A 20646-nucleotide genomic window follows, 5' to 3' on the forward strand; every position below is an offset into this window, starting at 1 on the left:
CAACCATCGCGCAGTCCGGATCTCCTACCTTCAGACTTCTATCTGTTTGGCCCTATGAAGAATGCACTCTGTCGGGAAACGGTGTGTGGACGATTGGGAGGTTATTGATGCAGCAAGACTTCGGCTCCTACGTCGATCAGTAGAGTGCCATCATGCAGGCATACAGGTCCTCACAATAAAGTGGCGTAAAGTCGTTGCACTGAACGGTGATTATGTTGAAAAAAATGTATTTTATAACCGAAAGATTGGGGAATAATATGGTGTAATTGAATCCTGAATAAAATCACCCTGCTGTCAGAGAAAATGTGAAGAATTACGTACTGAAAGACCTTCGTAAAAAAAAAAAAATCCAAGTGGGTGATAAATAGGCTCAAAATAAGCATTCTGTGCTGTCGTAAATACCGAGACGTGAATATAAACGGTAATTATGCGCGTTAAAATTGGGAAAAATGCTTGACGTTATCATAAGAAATAACTAAAGGGATCGTCGGCTCCAATGAAAATACATTTCTTTCTTGCACGGTTTGGCTTCAGAATTAGAAAGATAAAAAGAAAAAAGCTTTTAACTCAGAAAATATCTTGGAAGATATATTAACAAAATGGATAGTGTCTCGAGAAAAGTTTCTAAGATGGACATAAATAAAGATAAAGCGAGGATAATGAAGTGCTATCAAGTGACATTCATGTGATGAGGAAATTAGCGCAGGCAGTGAGACGCTGAACTAGTAGAAGAGTTTTTTCACTATTTTGGTGGCAAAATAACTGGCAACGGGAAAGGTAAAGAGAACATAAAATGTAGATCGGAAAAAGCCAGAAAAGCTTCCCTGCGGGTAATATGTTATTTAATGTAAATTTAAATGTCAACAACTCTGAAAGTGTTTGTAATATAGTCTTATATGGAAGAGGAGAGTGAATGATGTGCTGTACAAGCAAGAAGAGAATAGCTTTTAAAATGTGGCGTTGTGGAACATTGCCGAAGATAACTAACGAGGATATGCTGAGTTGATTTGTGGAGGAAAAAGCTTTTTGGCATAACTTGACTAAAAGAAGAGATACATTGATGGCAGATGTTCTGAGGAATCAAGTGATAGCTAATGTCTAAAAATTGTAGAGGGTGGGGCTCAAGACTTGAATACAGTGATCAGATTCGAATGCATGTGGGATGTAGAAATTATGCACATATGAAGACACCTGCACAGGATACTTTAGCATAGAGATTTACACGAAGGCTGATGACGGTTGTTTTGTTATACACTAGTTTTGTTCACCGTCTCCAACTTTTACACTCCATACATCGTTCCACTATCCTTCATAGTGCTGACACACGCGTCCACCAATTGGGGTGCTCAAAAATGTGCGCCTACAGCCCGGATCTTGCACTTGCAGCAAGACGTTGGCGCCGTCGTGGACCAGTAGAATTGTACCATGCGGGGATACAGACCCTCGCAGTCAGTTGGCGTAAGGCCGTCGCATTGAACGGAGATTATGCTGAAAAACTGTGTTTCGTAGCGGAAAGAGTGGGGAATAATATGATGTATTGAAATCCTAAATAAAAACAATCTGCTTTCAGGAAACGAATATTGCATTACCTATTGAACACCCCCCGTACTTAGAATAAAAAAAATCCAGTGACTAATATGTACATCAAGAATTTATAAAATACAGACGGGCAGATTTAAAAAAAATAAAGATGTTTCTCTTCATACTCTTTGGACCAGTATTCGGTGGTTTTGATTAGTGCTTTGTTAGCTACATCAAGATCGCTGGCACTGCACATATATCCGGCCGTTTGCTGCAGACTGGCTCGAGTTGATGGTCTGAAGGATACGCCACTGGCAAAGTTCATCACCACTGCTGAAGCTCCAATTCCCGAGATTGACTTTGCATCGTGACACTCTAGTTCCTGTTTTGTTTAGCGTCTTCCATGTCAAAGGTGTAAACTTAGCGGCTAGTTCCTCCTTGACTTCGATGTGTTTGAGGCAGAGAATATCGCCACAGTTCCACTCGGAGACTTCAGGGAGATGTAACAGTTTCTGCAGATGTCAGCATCAAGCTCTGTCTTGGTGTAGAGAAGAATTTTTTCCAACTGGTGCAGAATATTGTGAAGCGGAGAAAGGTTGTTCGAGGACATATGTTTGAACCACTTTCGGATAAGCGCCCACAGGTGATCCGGATAAATTTGCGGTTGATGATGTATTGTAGCTTCGTTTCTTCTCAGAGGGCTTTGAATGGAAGGGCATGGTCCATGTTTACTCACAAGCGTTTGGGCGTTGTTCTCTTCTGCAAATGATGTTTACTTTCTTTTTAGCTTTTCTATTTCGTAGATGAATTGCAAAAACTTGTCTTTTCCAGCTTTTGTTGCAGCAGTATTTTGACAAGTTTTAGAGAGCTCTTGCCAGCTTCATCTCCCTTCCTCAAAGCTTTTCACATTGGTTAGCAATCGCTGTATCATCAGCGTTCACTGTGTGGCCCAGTTCCATTAGGATTGTGGCAATAGCAAGTAAATGTTCACAAAATCACAGTATTTACATAAAATGGTCTCCCTCTGAATAAAAACAGCAGAAATCGTTTTGAAAGTGTTTTGAAACAGTCACTATAGTCTTTTTTAGTTGCGTTTAGTACTGCAGTACAGTTCCCTTGGATATCCTTAGCTGCCTCTTAATGATGCACTTTCACTGTCAGTTTCAATTTGTCTCGCTCACAAATGCCGGACGACTCCAAAGAAACCTTGTTGCCTCACTGCTCCTCTGCCATTTTCCGACAAGTGTCAGACACGAATTGTTCCACTCGCAGCCAAGATGCCTGATGCAGCAAAAACAACACAAGACTACCGTATTCAAGCGTAAAATGATCGCATAAGACCGGATTCTAGAGCTTGTGCCGTAGTGTGCAAACCGCCCAGCAGGCAGCGTTGTGACGTATTGACTTGGAGGAGCTCAATGTGCATAAAAATACTCTAGTGTTGGGGGAAACATCTTAATCAGAAAATCATTGCTGGAGACGGAATGGGCATTTCTGTGGTTTCCTCTGCAGCCCAGACAACGCCCCGTGCAGAAATGCTCCACCTAGGGACGGAAGGAAACGCTTTGTTCGGCCTAAACAGCGAGTGCTCTGTTCAGACACTGCTGCTTCCGGGCCGCGCCATGTTAGCGCTGTTGAGCGAATTGCCGTCAACAGCTTCGCTTATACATTGTAATTGGGCACAGTGTTTGCTAATAGGTTTTCGCGTGAACTTGTGGTAAGGTTGCACCGTCCGGTATCCACGTCGGGTTCCGTTACTGAACTCTGTTACAGGTTCATTTCCTCAGGCCGCAAACAAATAGTTCAGAAGAGTCACATTCGTTGTCTTTAACTGGCCGCTTTCGAACGGATTATCTCGTGAAATTTGATCCTTTGCTAAACCCTTTTGTGCAAATCTCCGCTAGTGCAATCGAGAGCTGGCGGTTGGTTGTTACTGTATTTGCATCCTCTCCTGACCATTTTCGTCAAGAGCAAATTTCCAATCCAGGCGCCCTTATTTACGTTTTCCTAGACAGTAGAAATCCACAAATAACTGTAATTACTCACTTTCATTGATCTTTCTCGCCACGTATTACGGAAGATTATTTCTCCATTATCGTCCGGTAAATTTACTTAAAATCAATCAGATATACATTATGTAAATTGCATTAGCTAGCGAGAAAACGCCTTTCTGCGTGCTGCACGAAAGTTGTATACGTTCTGATGCGTTTCGCCTTTTTAACATGTCATTATCAGTGAGTGTCCTGGAATATTACACGGCTTTTCGTTTTCACGTGTTCGTTTCTAGAAAAAAATTAAATTTGTGGGAAGGTCTTATGGGACCGAACTACTTAGGTCATCGGCCCCTAAGCCTACACACTACTTAATCTAAAACTTACGCTAAGGACCCCCCCCCCCCCCTCCCACACACACACACACACACACACACACACACACACACACACACACACACACACACACACGCACACGCACGAGGGAGGACTCGAACCTCCGATGGGGGGAGCCACAAGGACCGTGACAAGGCGCCCTAGACCACGCGGCTACCCCGCGCGGCTCGTTTTTAGATTTAAAGCAGTTAAGGTAAATATTATATTATGAACTGAAAAATACTAACAACGAAACGTACCTTTACATCTATACATGTTATAAAAATGTGTGTGTGTGTTTTCCACATCTCCTTCTACTCCTTCTAAACCACTCCACCGATTTCAACTAAACTTGGTAAACATATCCCTTTATGTCAGGCAACAGTCGCTGTAAGGGTAAGAACCAACTGCCTATCATAGCTCAGGAGATACGTCATAAACACTGAGGTGCGTGAAAAACTGCCGCATCATACTTAAAGTTTTAGTATATTTATTCTTCAAGACTAAAACACTCGTGCAATAGTCAGCTTAGGGAAATTTCTGATACCTGGCAGTGCTTTTGACAGCTTTCAACTGGGAAGCGCAAACGGCTGTAGGCGAAAACAAGAGCCATCTGTAGAGCTATGAAGAGGCGTTGCCATGGAGTCGTTTAGAATATCGCGTTGTAGACAAGCGAAGCAGCTGCGCTCAGCGTACAGAAACTGCCCGGGATCATTTCACCATCTCACACCATGCATAATTTACACGAATACGTGGTGTATTCAAAAAGTAACTGGAATTTTTGTTTTTCTTAAAGAAACTGTATTTACTCATCACTGTCAACTCTGTCTTCTTCAAAGCAATCCCCGTCAGATATAATCAGATGTAATAAACTTGTGTCAGCGCTTGTTCCAATGTTGGAAGCACTTCTGGAACTCCCTCTCCGTTATAGTGTTCAGCCCCTTGAGCTATTCTGTTTTTATCTAATCAGCGGCGGCTAAACGACGTCCTTTCATGGCTCTCTTCAGCCTCGGGGATAGAAAGGAGTAGCAGAGGGCCCCTGTCCGGCGAACACGGTGGCGGAGGCAACACAACGTTCTTTCTTTTACTTTACTTTTTCTTTCTTTCTTTTCCAAAAAATTACGAATAAGTAATGAGATGTGAGCCTATGTTTCATCTCCTGTTACAACCCTCTTTAGAAGTTCTTGGCGGTTTTTGACGTCATTCAGCAGTTCCTGAGCGATGTCTACGCGACGTCGATTTTGTTCGAAATGCAACAGTGTCGTAACAAGCATTGATGTTACACGTTTCGTGCCCAAAACATCCGAAAAAATTGCTTGATCTGGCCAAAGGATATACCGACAACATCAGCAATCTCTCTGATGGTGGTTCGGCTATTTTCCAGAACCGTTTTCTGTACTTGTTCCACATTGTCGTCAGTAACTGATGTGCTAGTGCGACTCTCTATGAAACATTTGTCCCTCGTAGAATCTTGACTTACTCGTATTAGATTCGCCAAGAACCAAAGTCAACAATAAACCAAATATTCGAAACAGCTGAAAATGCAAACATGCATCAGGAACACGTGTACCAACAAGATAAAAAAAAAAATTTCAGGTCGGGTGTATAAAGCCCAAAACTTCGTTACTTTTGGTGACACGTCGTACGTAAAATGAATTTTTTCGATAGGGAGGAACGATCACCACGATAAAATAAGAGAAATCAGAGCTCGCACGGAAAGATAAAGGTGTTCATTCTTTCCGCGCGCTATACGAGATTGGAATAATAGAGAATTGTGAAGGTGGTTCGATGAACCCTCTGCCAGGCACTTGAATGTGATTTGCAGAGTAGATGTAGATGGCACACTACAAACACAGTTCATTTTTTGTTTCTGTTTCTAATAGAAAATTAGCAAAATAAACCTGGTCAGTGCCAGGTTTGTCAGGTAGTCTTACTGTAAAATGTCTACGTGAAATGTTGTAAATCTAAAAGCCAGTATGTAAAACGAAAAATGACGTTAATATTCCAGGAGATCCCGTGAAAATGGCTTGTCGAAAAAGGCGAAATACTGCATGTCTAACATTCTGCGTGGTGTCTGTCTGTTCTATATCGTGTCTCCCTACCACTTTCGCGCAACGACGCTCTGAGCGTGTTTTTTAGGGAATTGACTAGTTTGAACCTGGGACCTGTTGCTGGTAAGGAGACGCCAGACCACACATGACATGTAGAATTCAGAAGAGTTCAGTGAGACTAGCGATGATATAACCAAATACTTAATGATTTCAGCGTCAGCTCCACTGCACTCCCTGTAAAAGAATCTTAATACTAACTAAATTTAGTGGAAGGGGTTCAAGGCTTTCCTATTTTTAGTTAGCTGGTAAAATAACGTCGAAAAAGCAGTTAAGTTTACCATTGGAAATTTTATTCTACTCACAAAACATTGTTTATAAATTGCACTATTGATAAAAGGAAATGTTTTAATACAGGATGGTAAAAACCAACTGCGTTCAACAAAAATGTGAACGAATATTCCCTGAATGGGTTTCCAAGTTCTACAATGGATCGAAGGATGACCTATGCCATATCACATCTATAATCTAGGTTTAAATTAAGTTTCACAAGAGAGAAAACTATCAAAATGGTCTACAGTGACCCTCAATTATCTTAATTACTTATCTAACTTGTCGTAAATTACAGTGGCTGATGTGGCTTCTCAATAACTATATAACAGAAAAATCATCGCGTTTCAGATTTTTACTTCAAGTGGCAAATGTGAGCACCATGAGCTTTAATTGACGATAGACACTAGTATTACGCAAAAAGGGGATGTAACAGATGAGACTTCTGCAGTTCCGAGTGAAGCCTTATGCGTTCAAAAATGCGGCATCGCGTGCGTTCATTACCTTGTCGGTGTTCGTCAGGGGGCGGCGGGCAGCACAGCTCTGCTCACCTCGCTGTCTCGGAAGCAACTCTTCTTAACTTCTCCTTACTACAATTTACCGAAGTTGGTTTAAAAAAAACTGTCTGGCTGTGTTTTCATCTGACCAATCAGGCTCTCAATGTTAACCTTAAGCTCCGCCTACAAAAATTCTGTCTATCCAATGAGAAACGTTATACTTTTCGTGGTGGGGCAATGTTTTTAAAGTTTGCAACGTAACAGAGACGCGAAAAAGTCTTACGCTAAAACTTGTAGCTGGTGTGGTCCTTTAGTTTTATCATAACATCTATACTGTTCTTTTGGAGGGCTCTATCTTTTAACATGGGCTGGGGGGTGGTCCTGACGTGACAGAGACGCGAAAAAGTCTCACGCTAAAACTTGCGGGTGGTGTGGTCCTAGCCGCCTAGCGGTTAGCTGGCGACGTGGCTGTCCGTCCGTCACTTATCGTAGGGCCTTCCAGCTTAACACGGTTCTGCTCTCGGCTTCTGTTCTCGTTTCTCCCCTCGGAACTGCGTCTGTCCCACGGTGGGAAGGTATGACATGCATTTAGGCATTCTTGTGTTAGTCTGTGGTATTCCATTTGCTCACTCGTTACTCGTATTACTTTGGTTAATTTAATGTCACGATTTATTCGGAGGTATGTGACATACTACTGGATTTGCTTATCATGTCAGGGTTTTCATGGAAGGTGTTGGATTTGCCTGACACCTTACACATGGTGTATAAATAAAAATTCACGTGCAGCATTCAAAAAGACGATTTATTGCTAAGTATTACAGTTTATATGTAGCTGCTGTGAAAAATGTCCACCACAAGAAACTTGCCATAGATGATGTGTATATACGATAATTGTGGCAAATCTGTGGCACTGTCTTTCATTGGATACAAACAGCCGTTAGAGTCCGATTCAGCGTACGTATAACTGGTGAAGGCCATAAGCACATGTTACTGTGTTCGTGCTCTGACCAACGAGTCATCAGAGACAACGGACTGTGAGTCAGCGAGGAGAAACCTGTTCTTGGAACATGGTGGACTGACTAATTACCCAGCTTGTAGATCACGGCCTGTGTCAGTCAGTGGGTGGTGATGAATCGTCGTAGTTCGGCCTCTTACGGAAATTACCGTTACCCGCCAACTGCAATCCGACGCCCTTTCACCCCTATTGAAACTTTGTGTTGTCTCTTAAGTCCACGTACTGGTATGATGCAGCTATCCATGCTAGTCTGTTCTGCGCAAGCTTCTTCATCTGTGATTCGTCACTGCTGCCCACGTCCGATTACTCTGGGTACTACCGCCTTTGCCTCTACAATTTATGCGCCACACACTTCTCTCGGTTGCCAGTTAACTATTCCCTCTCAGTTGCCAGATTAGCTATTCCGTGATGCTCCAGAATGTGTCCTACCACCTATGCCGTATTTGAGACAAGTTGTGCCATAAATATGTTACGTCTTTGACTGTATGCGGTGTTTACATCTATATGACTCCTCTGCAGTCCACAGACAAGTAAGTGTTTGGCAGAGGGTTCATCGAACCTCTTTCGGACAATTTCTCAACAGTTCTGCTCTCGAATATCACATGGGGAAAATGAACATCTAAAACTTTTCGTGCTCAGATTTCTCTTATTTTATTACGGTAGCCATTTCTCCCTATGTTGGGAGGAGTCAACTAAATATTTTTGCATTCAGAGGAGAAAGTTGCTGATAGAAATTTGTTAAAAAAAATCTCACCGCAACGAAAAAGCCATTTGTTTTAATCCCTCTCTCCCTCCCCCCCCCCCATTTCCGTGATAATACCAGACGAGCTCCCCTTCAACGACCGTTTTTGATTTGTTCTGTCAGTGTTATATGGCAAGGATTCCATAACGCGCAGCAATATTCCAGAAGAGGACGGCAAGTTTAATGTAGGCAGTCTACTTTGAACAGGGACGCTCAGCTTTTTCAGGCTTGAAATCTATCACTTTCAGTATGATCAGTTTAGAGATCTTCTGATATTGAAATTCATAAAGGTATAAGCACAAAATACCATGTGACAAAAATTAAAATATACACCATCATACACGTTGAAAACACTTTCGTGGGGTACCTGCCTTTGCTGTGGTGTATTGTTGTGCTGTTTTGATCACAGTTGTTTCGAAAACAAGTGATACGGCGGTTATTTCACATGTCAGTACAAACAGCAATCTCATTTTCGATAGCACAAAGTATTTAACTGATTGTTACATCGTCATCCACAAGTTCGAGAACGGAGGTTTGTGTCGCGTACTGGAGGCGGAGCTTGCCTCCCGCCACCCTTTCCCGCACCTCACACCGCAGCGAACCCTGAGCACTCTCTCCGGTCACAACGCGCCGAGTTACAGTTGGCGAGTAGTAACCTCACCATGCAGGAGCAAAGTCCGTTACTTGACGCGAGCGTTAAAGGCGGTGAAATGCAAATGGGGACGAAAGATTGTCAGATTTATCCCCTACAGATATTGTGCGAAACACTCATCGTCAGCGAACTGGTATTCTACAAAAACAGCTCATTTGAACAGATTTCGAACTAAAGTTTTGAGAGATGGACTCGCAAAGCCACTGCGATGGACCGGTCGATAAAGATCGACGGGGTCAGCACCCCTGCTTTACAAGATTCGTCGCACCTTCTAAGTATTATGCCAATAAAACGAAAACGTAAGAATTCACATTTGACGCAACATTCTCTGTGTGATGGTTTCAATTTAAGTTGTTCGTAATTACAAAACAATGGCTTTGAGCACTATGGGACTCAACTTCTAAGGTCATTAGTCCCCTAGAACTTAGAACTAGTTAAACCTAACTAACCTAAGGTCATCACACACATCCATGCTCGAGGCGGGATTCGAACCTGCGACCGTAGCGGTCTCACGGTTCGACTGCAGCGCCTAGAACCGCACGGCCACTTCGGCCGGCTTCGTAATTGCAGTCCCTAGATATTTAATTAAAGAAGCAACACTGAAATTGGTTTTTTTCCTGTCTGTCCATCTCACCTTCAGTATTCTGCTGTGACACCACTTTTCAAAAGTTTCTGTACACTTCAGTCTGTACTGTTCATTATCCGTGTTTAGTTACCGTCTGCAAATGCGTACTGCTGCTGTAACCAGCTAAAGGATTCACGAGAAGGGGCTCTCCTTCGCGCACACGGGTCGGTACACTGAATATGGGCCCAAACTGATGGCTGTCACTGTTCTATCCGTGTCGTCTCGCTCGTCAGTGCACCGGAAATGTCTGTCTGTCTGCAATTGATCCGTGCGTGCCCAAAGTGGGGTGTGTTTTGAAACCGCCGCGCCGTCGGGGAGTTCGAAATCCCAGAACTGTAAATAATTTTCCGCGGGCGGTGAGCGCGCTCGTGTGTCAGGTGTTCCATCACCCTGCCGCCCTGTCAGAGTTGGCGTAGCGCTCAGGCGATACGTTCACGCGAACGCGTGTTGCTGTCACCATCATTATACGCATTGCTGATTACTGCGTTACGTCAGTGTGGACGCACCGTGGCGCAGGATTTCTCTTGTGTGTCGTTTCTGTCCTCCGTGTTGATGAGCACTGGTTGAATAACGCAGTGGGTTCCGTAATGTGAATCATAAAAAAGATTCGCGTGAGGGACTGATAGCTTCACAACACTGTTACCGCACTATGTATGAGCTAAGTAGAACAGTTCTCCACTGCTTCAGTACTTCAAAAAGCAGTGATTTTTTAAAGATTTTCATAGTTTGTGATACCACATTTACAGTGGTTTCTTTCACGTGTAATTAATGCACATGTTTTCACTTTTACACGTAATGGATCTTTTTCTGTACGATTTTGTTCAGTTTTTAATTTCGTATTTTGACCATCCATCTTTATGCCGTCAACCGTCGCACATACATTGCGTTATTCTGAAAATATTTGAATGACACCATTCAGTACCGATACTGCTCAGGAATCCGTCCAAAACCTAAATGACCGGATGAAGGTGGTTTTCGCCTCTCTCGTCCCCAGTGAGAATCGAGTGCTTTGCGACATGGAAATTTATGACGTTAGTTAATGCCGTCACCATCGGGGAAGATAGTAGTCTAAAGGTTCTTTTGTAGCTACACAAGAAGGAATTGCAGTTTTCTTTTCTTTATACAGCTTGAAAAAACTGGCTAAGGGAAAAAATGGGGTTATCCCCTTCTCGCACTGAGGTCTTCAGTTCGGCTCGTAAGTAAAAGCTGTGTCCTGCAGGAGTGCCATAGCGCTCAGTCTGGCTGGCACACTTCCCCCACCACCATACAGTCTGGCTGGCACACTTCCCCCACCACCATACCATGCTGTCTGAGCACAAAGAGGGGGAACTGCGAATGTGCCACATTTAAATGGAGGTGCAGTATCACTGCATACGACATTTCTTTTATATTTCACATCCCTCAACAAAACAGATCAAAAAATTTTTTTCATTGTTGTTTAATTATTTTTTGCATGCTGAAGACATAATTTTGAGCTTGCACAAACTGTCGGCATACGGACAGACACAGTTTCACAGATTTTCGCACTCAGTTTGGTACGTAATCGTGCTTTTTTTAGTTTCATAATCGAAAAAAGTCTTTTACACACAAATGTAGCACTTTTGTAACCTCGTTATAGAGATGTGGAAACTCTACCTAAAAACTACAGTGTAGAAATACATCCTGGACAGTTTAACCCTAAAGGGATTTGTCTTGAAAATGGGAATTATCTTGCAAATCAACCAGTTACATCTGCACATGCACAGGAGTGCTTTGAAGTGAAACGGCAGATGGTCTCGAAAAATAGGTGGAGTGGCAGTGTTCTAAAGTCCTTTACCAAATTATCGTTGAAACCTCAAGTTTTCTATAACGCCAGTGAGCTTACGCCACTGGACTGTTTGTGAGTGTCTCTCTCCCATGTTTTTAAATGTTTCTCTCTTTGCAATTTCTTACTGTACACAGTGTGCAGTTGAGCCCACTTAAAATCTATTCGGGATGTCCTAATTTTCGTTCCTGCACTCCTTTCAACTATAGCGGATTTTAAATCGAAAAATCGTTCCAAGCATGCCCCCTGACTTAGCCTACTGCTCAATAATACAGTTCTATTCTAAATGTTGGATCCATTTTCAAAAATTCGTATGTATTCAACTATACATCCAAAGTGAACAAGCTTTATATCAATTAAAAGAGGAAGTTTCAAAGTTTTTGGCAGGCGGCGGCAGGCGGGCGCTGATGGTTTCAGAAGCGACCGGTAGAGTTCGCGCGGTAATAGGGCCGTCATTCTGTTCCACTGTCAGTTGTGAGTGAGATGGCGACTGTGAAGCACAAGGTTTTCTGCGTTCTTGAGTTCGCGAAAAGTGAGTCACAAACTATAGTGCAGCGGGTATTTCGTACAAAATTTGGTATTCAACCACCAACTCGCAAAAGCATTAGCCGTTGGTTTAAGCAATTTAAACAGACTAGGAGTGTGTGCAAAAGAAAAAGCACAGGCCGACCGTGTGTGTCAGAGGATGATGTCCGACGAATTCAAGAAAGATTTGTGTTGCGAAGTCCAGTCGTTATGGATAGTTCTGAGACGGCGTTTGCTGTACAAGCCCTACCGATTACAACTTGTGCAGGCTCTCAACCCCAACGACAAAGAGAAGCATCTCGCATTTTGTAGTTATGTGCTAGCGAAGATGGAGGGTTACGCATTTCTACAGCGTGTAATCATTAGCGATGACGCTATGTTCCACATTAGTGGAAAAGTCAACAGACACAATGTTTGCATATGGGGTTTGGAAAATACGCCGGCCGGTGCGACCGAGAGGTTCTAGGCGCTTCAGTCTGGAACCGCGCGACCGCTACGGTCGCAGGTTCGAATCCTGCCTCGGGTATGGGTGTGTGTGATGTCCTTAGGTTAGTTAGGTTTAAGTAGTTCTAAGTTCTAGGGGACTTATGACCTAAGATGTTGAGTCCCATAGTGCTCAGAGCCATATGAACTCTTTTTTGAGAAAATACGCATTCTTCATTGCAACACGAAAGAGACTCGCCGAAGATCAACGTGTTCTGTGCCGTATCCCGTAGAGAGGTTTACAGAAAGAACTGTAACGGGAATCAAGTATCTGGACATGTTGGAACAATGGCTGTTCCCTCGAATTACGGAAGATTCCCAGGACTTCATTTTCCAACAGGATGGAGCTCCGCCCCATTGGCAGCGTGATGTACGAGGCTATTTGAATGACTCCCTTCCACAGCGCTGGATCGGTCGCAGGGGACTCGAGCACCCGGCTCTGCACTTCTGGCCGCCGAGATCTCCTGATCTCACAACCTGCGAATATTTCTTATGGGGGTGTGTGAAGGAAGTTGTTTACATCCCACCTCCGCCAACCACTCTGAACGATCTGCGGAACCGAATTACTGCTACCGTGCAGTCAACATTATGAAGAAAAAAAATTGAAACTTCGTACTTTCATTAGTATAAAGTTTGTTCATTTTGGATTTGTACTTGAATAAATACGAAGTTTTGAAAATGGGGCATCATTTAGAATAACCCTGTATGTAGTCTCGTTACTTGTCTTTCACTTCCATCGACAATTGCTGCAACCGATAGTGGAACTATATGTGTGATTTAAGAATTTTTCCATTCGTACCACTAGTTTCTTCGCTTGCTCCATGCCAGCACATTTAGCACAATGTCTAGAATAATGAATACCATCTGCGAGTTCTAAGTTTCTGCTCTTTCTTTCTGCATGGTAATACCCGTCGCATGGCGACTCCATTATATATGTTGAGAATTCCCATTAATTCTTAAAGGCTTCTGACTATAGATTGCAAGACTGCCATTTTTTATGCAAACAGTCTTTGTACCTGTGCACGTTCTTTCCATAGCGCGAACAAATAGCAAAGGGTAAACAGCGTTGGCACCACAACTCTGCACACGTGAAGAGAGCTGTGGCGATCGAAAACGCCACTCCGCAGTACTCAAATAATTGTGCAGCTGTACCGGTTACTTCCGAGGAGGACCGAGTAACGCAGAGACAGGCGAGCGCTTCACACACCCTGCACGCGTGAAGCTTGGCACGCAGTAGCCGTCACTGGTCTGTATGCTTCTATACACGCCATAATGCCTCCTTATCTTATTCTCTTGAGCCACACGTGGCGGTGGCAGCAAATCGATCGTATCATAATCTAACTGTGTTAGTGGCTAGTCTTCAGTAATCTAGATGTCGCGGAACTGTCAATAACAGTTCATTCAGTCGTCCCTTTTGAATGTATAAGATAGGCAACGAGTACAGCACGCAAGCGAGAAGCCGTGGAATGCGGCAGCGACGTCAGTGTTTCTGTGACAGTCATTAATGTGTCCTTCAGGGCTTTTCAAAGAACCCCCATTAGTGGAGAAAGCAGTCGCTGACGGTTGTTGCCTCCCAGACAGGTAGTCGGCAGCTGAATTAGTCTTCGATGCCGTTGTTTCATTTTAATGGCCCTTCACGTACTTGCCACACGCGCCTCTGAATACTTGTAATGAACGTAGTTGAACCAAACTCTTGTTTCTCGGTGCAGAACAATTTATCTTTCCGCTTTAGTTCCGTGAGGAATAGTCGCACATTTTTTATATCAGTCAGCCAAACGTTCACCTCATCATAGTTTGATCGTGGCATTATTTCCGTGTTATACTTCCAGTTGCATTCACATTCAAAGTAATTGGTCGACGCCATTCCTTCATTACTCACCAGAGGTAATTTACCTATTGTGGCGTGTCCCATTCTCCCGTCCCTAATATCACCGTCGTCAACGGGACGTTAAAGCCCAATCTTCTGTGATATTGATGATGTCCTTGTTGGTGAGTTGAATCCATATAAAGCTTCAGGCTTTGAGCCGAGTAATTTCGTCCAAATGGCGGCAGACGTTTCGACGAGTGTCATTCAATAGAAGTGTCACTCATGGAAACTTTTAGCGCTATTTCAACGAACTTAGTTGGCTCAAAACTCGAACTTTATATTAGTGCACCTAATGTATTATGCCAACAATTTTGTTCCGGGTTAGGAACGGATGGGTCATACAAAACCTTGCAGCTCTAAGTGTACCTCTCGTTTATATACCCCCCCCCCCTCCGCGCCCAAATTCCTTTCTCCTCACCATACGTGGGCTCTCTGTTTGTTGTCTTAAGTTCTCCTTGTTAGTACCTAGCTCCGTTAATTGCTCGTTATTTATTTAAATTTTTTTTGTTCTGTGCCGTTATTTCTACTATTTGAAGACCTTGAACTCGTCAGACGTTGCATCTTACACCTACACACTCTTACGACGTGTGGTAGAGGCTTCTTCCGATAGATAAAATCCCACCTTCCTTTCCTTGTTTCATTTGCAAAAGCAGCGTGGGAAGAAATGCGGTCGGTCAGTCTTTATATGAACTCTAATTATTTGGTTTTCTCATCGTGCTAATTTTGTGACATGCATATGTTGCTTGATTCTTCTTGAACGAACGCTCTGAGAATGTTCAGTAAACACAAATCCAGTGCTAGACGCCTCTCTTGTAGCGTTTCCCCACTGGAGTTATTAGAGCGTTCTCCTAAACAGCTTCGCTCTTGCTAGACCTAATCCATGACGAAACGTGGCATTCTTCTTTGGATCTTCTCTACCTTGTATTAATACCCCCTGGTAACAACATGAGACTAACAAGAAAGCCATTCGATTCGTGAACGAATCGCATTCTGCTAGGAATCTCCAGTAAGCCTCGGCCTGGCATCTGCTTGCCCTACGACGACTGAACCAACCAGTAGTTATAACGCGAAATGGTAACCTAGTGGTAGCCTCCATTAATATGGGGAATTAACTCTTTCTGGCAGATTAAAACTGCCGGACCAGGTCTCGAACCAGGCTTACGAACTGGTCGTGCACACAGTGTTAATCTGCAAGAAAGTTTCATAACATTGCAAACTCCGATGTAGAGTGAAGGATTTATGCGGATAGAAAATGTTGTGCTTTTGTTGTGCGACGGGCTTTAGCACTTCGTTAGGGTTCGAAAGTGAGAAACTATCTTTGTGTCCAGACGACATTACCGCGGCTGAAACGAATAGCAAAAAATATTTGTTTACGTTCAATCATTTTAATTGCGATTAACACGCGTCAACAACGCGGTTCGAAGGAGAGTGCTCCCTCATCACCAGGTTGTCAATAGTCAAGGCACATGGTTAAAAGACTCAGGCACTAACATCACATTTGTGGCATTCAGGAAGTAAAATATTATAAAATCACGTTGGACTGTGAATACTATAGTTCAATTCTTTTATCTTGGCGGTTCGCGCATGCCCGCCCAGACGCGGCAGATTGCTGCGTTGCCAGTTGCAAGCGCCAAGAAAAGCAGCGCCATAGTACAGCATAGTACGCAAACTTACGTTTAGGGGGGAGCGCGCAGTTTATGAAGTAAAGCCACCACGGCCGCATTAACCCTTTCGCTGCAACAGAGACGTGTTCCCCGCATTCCGCGATGTGCGCCATTTTGGCATCACTGCACTGCTCGCCTGTGCAGACAGATGGTGTTTCGACTGCTTTGACACACTATCATTCGATTTCACAAAAACTATTTGGCCCAAAAATTTGATTTTTACACATCTTCTTGACTGATACCTTCCCCCCATAAATGACTTAATTTTGTTTCGAAGTTCAACGCAGTTATTGTGCAGCATTAGCTGTAGTAAACCATTGCACGAAATTTTGAAGAGTTTGCAGAGGTAAAAGTCCACAGCGTATATGTTCCGTATGGTCGATTTTAGTTGCCACTAGAAATTTCAAAAAATTACATTCAAACGAATAAAATTCATGAAGTAAGACACTTTGATTTTGTTTTTAAATAAAGAAAATATTAAGCACCGAACTCAAAACCTTTCACTTGGCAGCCTAACACCTTAACCATTACGCTAACGGAACTCATTTTTTAATATAATTCCTGGAGGAGTTTAAAATATCACGCAAAATACCAACAAACACTGTTGGTATGACTATGAATTACTCACGTTTCGTCGAAGTACAGTAGGAAATAAAGAATTACCGCTGTTCTTTATAGCGAAAAAGCGCTTAGTGAGAATGAATTTCCTTGCTATGGCCTGAATTAGGAGCCTTATTGCTTGTTTGGTTTAATTAATTAATAGAATATGAAGCAATTGGTATAAAGAATGCTTTTTCCAAACTTTCTATAAAAGGAAGTCTGCTATCAAGACATTGCTTTTGTTTAATTACTTTATTAATGGCTGAACATTTCTAAAACTGAAGACACTTGTGCGTGTTCTGCACTGCAATCGAGCTCTGGCAACATCGTTCTCTGTTCATTGGCTGACTGTGTTTTGTGACGTCAGATGCGCAGAACGAACCTAAACTCGACCGCCGTCGTAAATGACGCGCACTTTAGGCTGAGATAATTTCGGTCTTGAACCGTTGCATCACATTCCGTAAACACGGACCAAGCCGTGTCCTCATCAGCTGTGGACACCAATAGAATCTAGTTGATGCTTCCGGTGGTGTCCAGGTATGGCTGCGAGCATAGCATACCGCACATAGCAGGATGCAATTACTCCTGTATTCCAAAACAAGCGCCAACTGGACACACATGTTGCCATCTGTCTCAGCCCTTCATCGGGTTGGCGAGTGGTCACTTGAGGTTCCTTTCGCCACAGATTAATACTTGAAGGGAGAAAGAGAGAGAGAGAGAGAGAGAGAGAGAGGAGGGGGGTACTTTACCTTCCTTCAATTTATTTCTCTTATCTGAATCATTATTGCTGGCGCTCCCCCCCCCCCCCCTTTCCCCAACCAACCAACAATCTGCCCGCAGCTGGTGGCGACACAGCCTGAGTGTTTTGGTATTAAGGGCCGAATCGTTTTGTAGAGTTCCAGTGTTCAAACCATGTGTGTAGTGTGTTGATAATCTGATAAGAGCATTCTCCCTCAAAACGCCTTATCGATTTGAGTAAGTACGATTAAGAGTGGCTGAACGCTGCCAGTTGTTATTTTTGAAATATGGCAGGCGCAACCTCGTTTCCGAATAAAGCTAGTATTAAACAAACGGACGTTGTCTCCGCAGCGCGGTGAAGGCCTGCTTGTCTTGTGGGCTTCGCGTCCCACGGGAATGTGAGCGAGGGAGCGCACGGACACAGGTGACGCCGCGCCGTGTCCCTGGTAATGGATGGCGCGCCACGCCCCATTAGGCACGGTACAGGCCGGGTCGCTGACTCAAACCGGCGATGGCGATGGCCGTTCCTCGGCTCGCCTGAGACAGGCCCCCCTCTATGTCATTGCAACGCCTACGCGTCCCAAAGCCTGCCAGCATACTTTTCTTCTCGTCCCTCCCAATGCCAAGGCGTTATTGTGGAACTAGTCTGTAACCCTATTTCACCACAAACCGGAACACGCTATACACACAACAATCGGAGTTCTCGATACATGCGGACACTTGGAGTATCCGATACACTCAGTCAAATTATTCTCATGCGCAAAAATACTGAAGACATCATATAAATTTTGGTTTTCTTTGTTACCATATGACAAATCAAAGAAAATTATTTCACTTACGTACAAATATACTTCAGATGTATGGTAAGAAAAAATTTTAAAATGAGAAAAGTTATATTCGCTTTAATTTGAGAGCAACTTCTGAAATATATATGCGGAATGAAGTAACGATGAAGATATGTACCTAGGCATGATTTCAGACGTGGTCTCCCACTCATTAGGGAGATGCAGTATCCACTGCATCACCATGGCTCCGCACAACTGCACGGACAACCCCAACACGACACCCTCCTCCATGCAAGTTCCCATTCAGGTCTGAGTCTACGTGGTATTCCCCGTAGTTCGAACAGCATTGCAGAGGCTCTGCGAGTTGTACTGGATTAGCAAAACTATTGACCTATATCTCTGACATCGATCTGTGTAGAATTTTAGAACATGTTTTTTGCTCGAGTATCATGTCGTTTTTGGAAACCCAGAATCTACTCTGTAGGAATCAACATGGATTCCGGAAACAGCGATCGTGTGAGACCCAACTCGCTTTATTTGTTCATGAGACCCAGAAAATATTAGATACAGGCTCCCAGGTATATGCTATTTTCCTTGACTTCCGGAAGGCGTTCGATACAGTTCCGCACTGTCGCCTGATAAAGTAAGAGCCTACGGAATATCAGACCAGCTGTGTGGCTGGATTGAAGAATTTTTAGCAAACAGAACACAGCATGTTGTTATCAATGGAGAGACGTCTACAGACGTTAAAGTAACCTCTGGCGTGCCACAGGGGAGTGTTATGGGACAATTACTTTTCACAATATATATATAAATGACCTAGTAGATAGCGTCGGAAGTTCCATGCGGCTTTTCGCGGATGATGCTCTAGTATACAGAGAAGTTGCAGCATTAGAAAATTGTAGCAAAATGCAGGAACATCTGCAGCGGATAGGCACTTGGTGCAGGGAGTGGCAACTGATCCTTAACATAGACAAATGTAATGTATTGCGAATACATAGAAAGAAGGATCCTTTATTGTATGATTACATGATAGCGGAACAAACACTGGTAGCAGTTACTTCTGTAAAATATCTGGGAGTATGCGTGCGGAACGATTTGAAGTGGAATGATCATATAAAATTAATTGTTGGTAAGGCGGGTACCAGGTTGAGATTCATTGGGAGAGGCCTTAGAAAATGTAGTCCATCAACAAAGGAGGGTTCGAGTCCCGGTCGGGGCACACATTTTCAGCTGTCCACATCGAGGTATAACAACAACACCTATCTGCAGCTGAGGTTGTCAGTTAGTCATCATTTATTTCAGGGAAAAGCTGCACGGTCATCAACAATAACTGTTCTTTCGAGAACAAGTTACTGTCTTTGTATATATAACAAAGGAGGTGGCTTACAAAACACTCGTTCGACCTATACTTGAGTATTGCTCATCAGTGTGGGATCCGTACCAGATCGGGTTCACGGAGGAGATAGAGAAGATCCAAAGAAGAGCGGCGCGTTTCGTCACAGGGTTATTTGGTAAGCGTGATAGCGTTACGGAGATGTTTAGCAAACTCAAGTGCCAGATTGTGCAAGAGAGGCGCTCTGCATCGCGGTGTAGCTTGCTGTCCAGGTTTCGAGAGGGTGCGTTTCTGGATGAGGTATCGAATATATTGCTTCCCCCTACTTATACCTCCCGAGGAGATCACGAATGTAAAAGTAGAGAGATTAGAGCGCGCACGGAGGCTTTCAGACAGTCGTTCTTCCCGCGAACCATACGCGACTGGAACAGAAAAGGGAGGTAATGACAGTGGCACGTAAAGTGCCCTCCGCCACACACCGTTGGGTGGCTTGCGGGGTATAAATGTAGATGTAGCATATACACCGATCTGCCAGAACATAATGACCACCGACCTACTATCGATATAAGTCTGTCAAGGCGGCAGCAGCGTCACTTGTAGAGGAATGACTGCTAGTGTCGGTGAGCGTGCAATCCGTGTATAGAACGAGGAAGGCGCGAGATCTATCTTGAGTTTGACTGAGGGCAGAGTGTGATGGTCCAGAGGCTTGGCACGAGCATTCGGAAACTGCACGACGTGTCGGATGTTCGAAGAGTGCTGCAGTGAATGTCTTCAACACATGGCGAAACCAAGTGAAACCACGTCCTGACGTTGTGGAGTTGGGCGGCCACCCCTCAATACGCATGTCGGACGTCGTAGGCTGGGCAGATGGATAAAACGGGACAGGCGGAACTAACATCAGACTTCAACGCTGGGCAGAGTACAAGTACGTTTGAACACTCAGTGCACCGAACACTCCTAACGATGGGCCTCCTGAGCCGACGACCCGTGCACGTGCCAATGTGAACACCACGACGTCGGCAACTAAGATTGAAATGGGCACGTCACC

The 20646-nt window shown here is 43.8% G+C and overlaps 1 protein-coding gene across 1 annotated transcript in view; it reads left to right on the top strand.

The window, feature by feature from the left end:
• LOC126259220 (DE-cadherin) overlaps nucleotides 1-20646 on the top strand; it is a 623473-nt gene that overhangs the window by 456065 nt on the left and 146762 nt on the right. The window lies entirely within an intron of this gene.

This window comes from Schistocerca nitens, chromosome 1 (assembly GCF_023898315.1).
Source record: "Schistocerca nitens isolate TAMUIC-IGC-003100 chromosome 1, iqSchNite1.1, whole genome shotgun sequence".
In the NCBI taxonomy this organism is placed as follows: Eukaryota; Metazoa; Arthropoda; class Insecta; order Orthoptera; family Acrididae; genus Schistocerca; species Schistocerca nitens.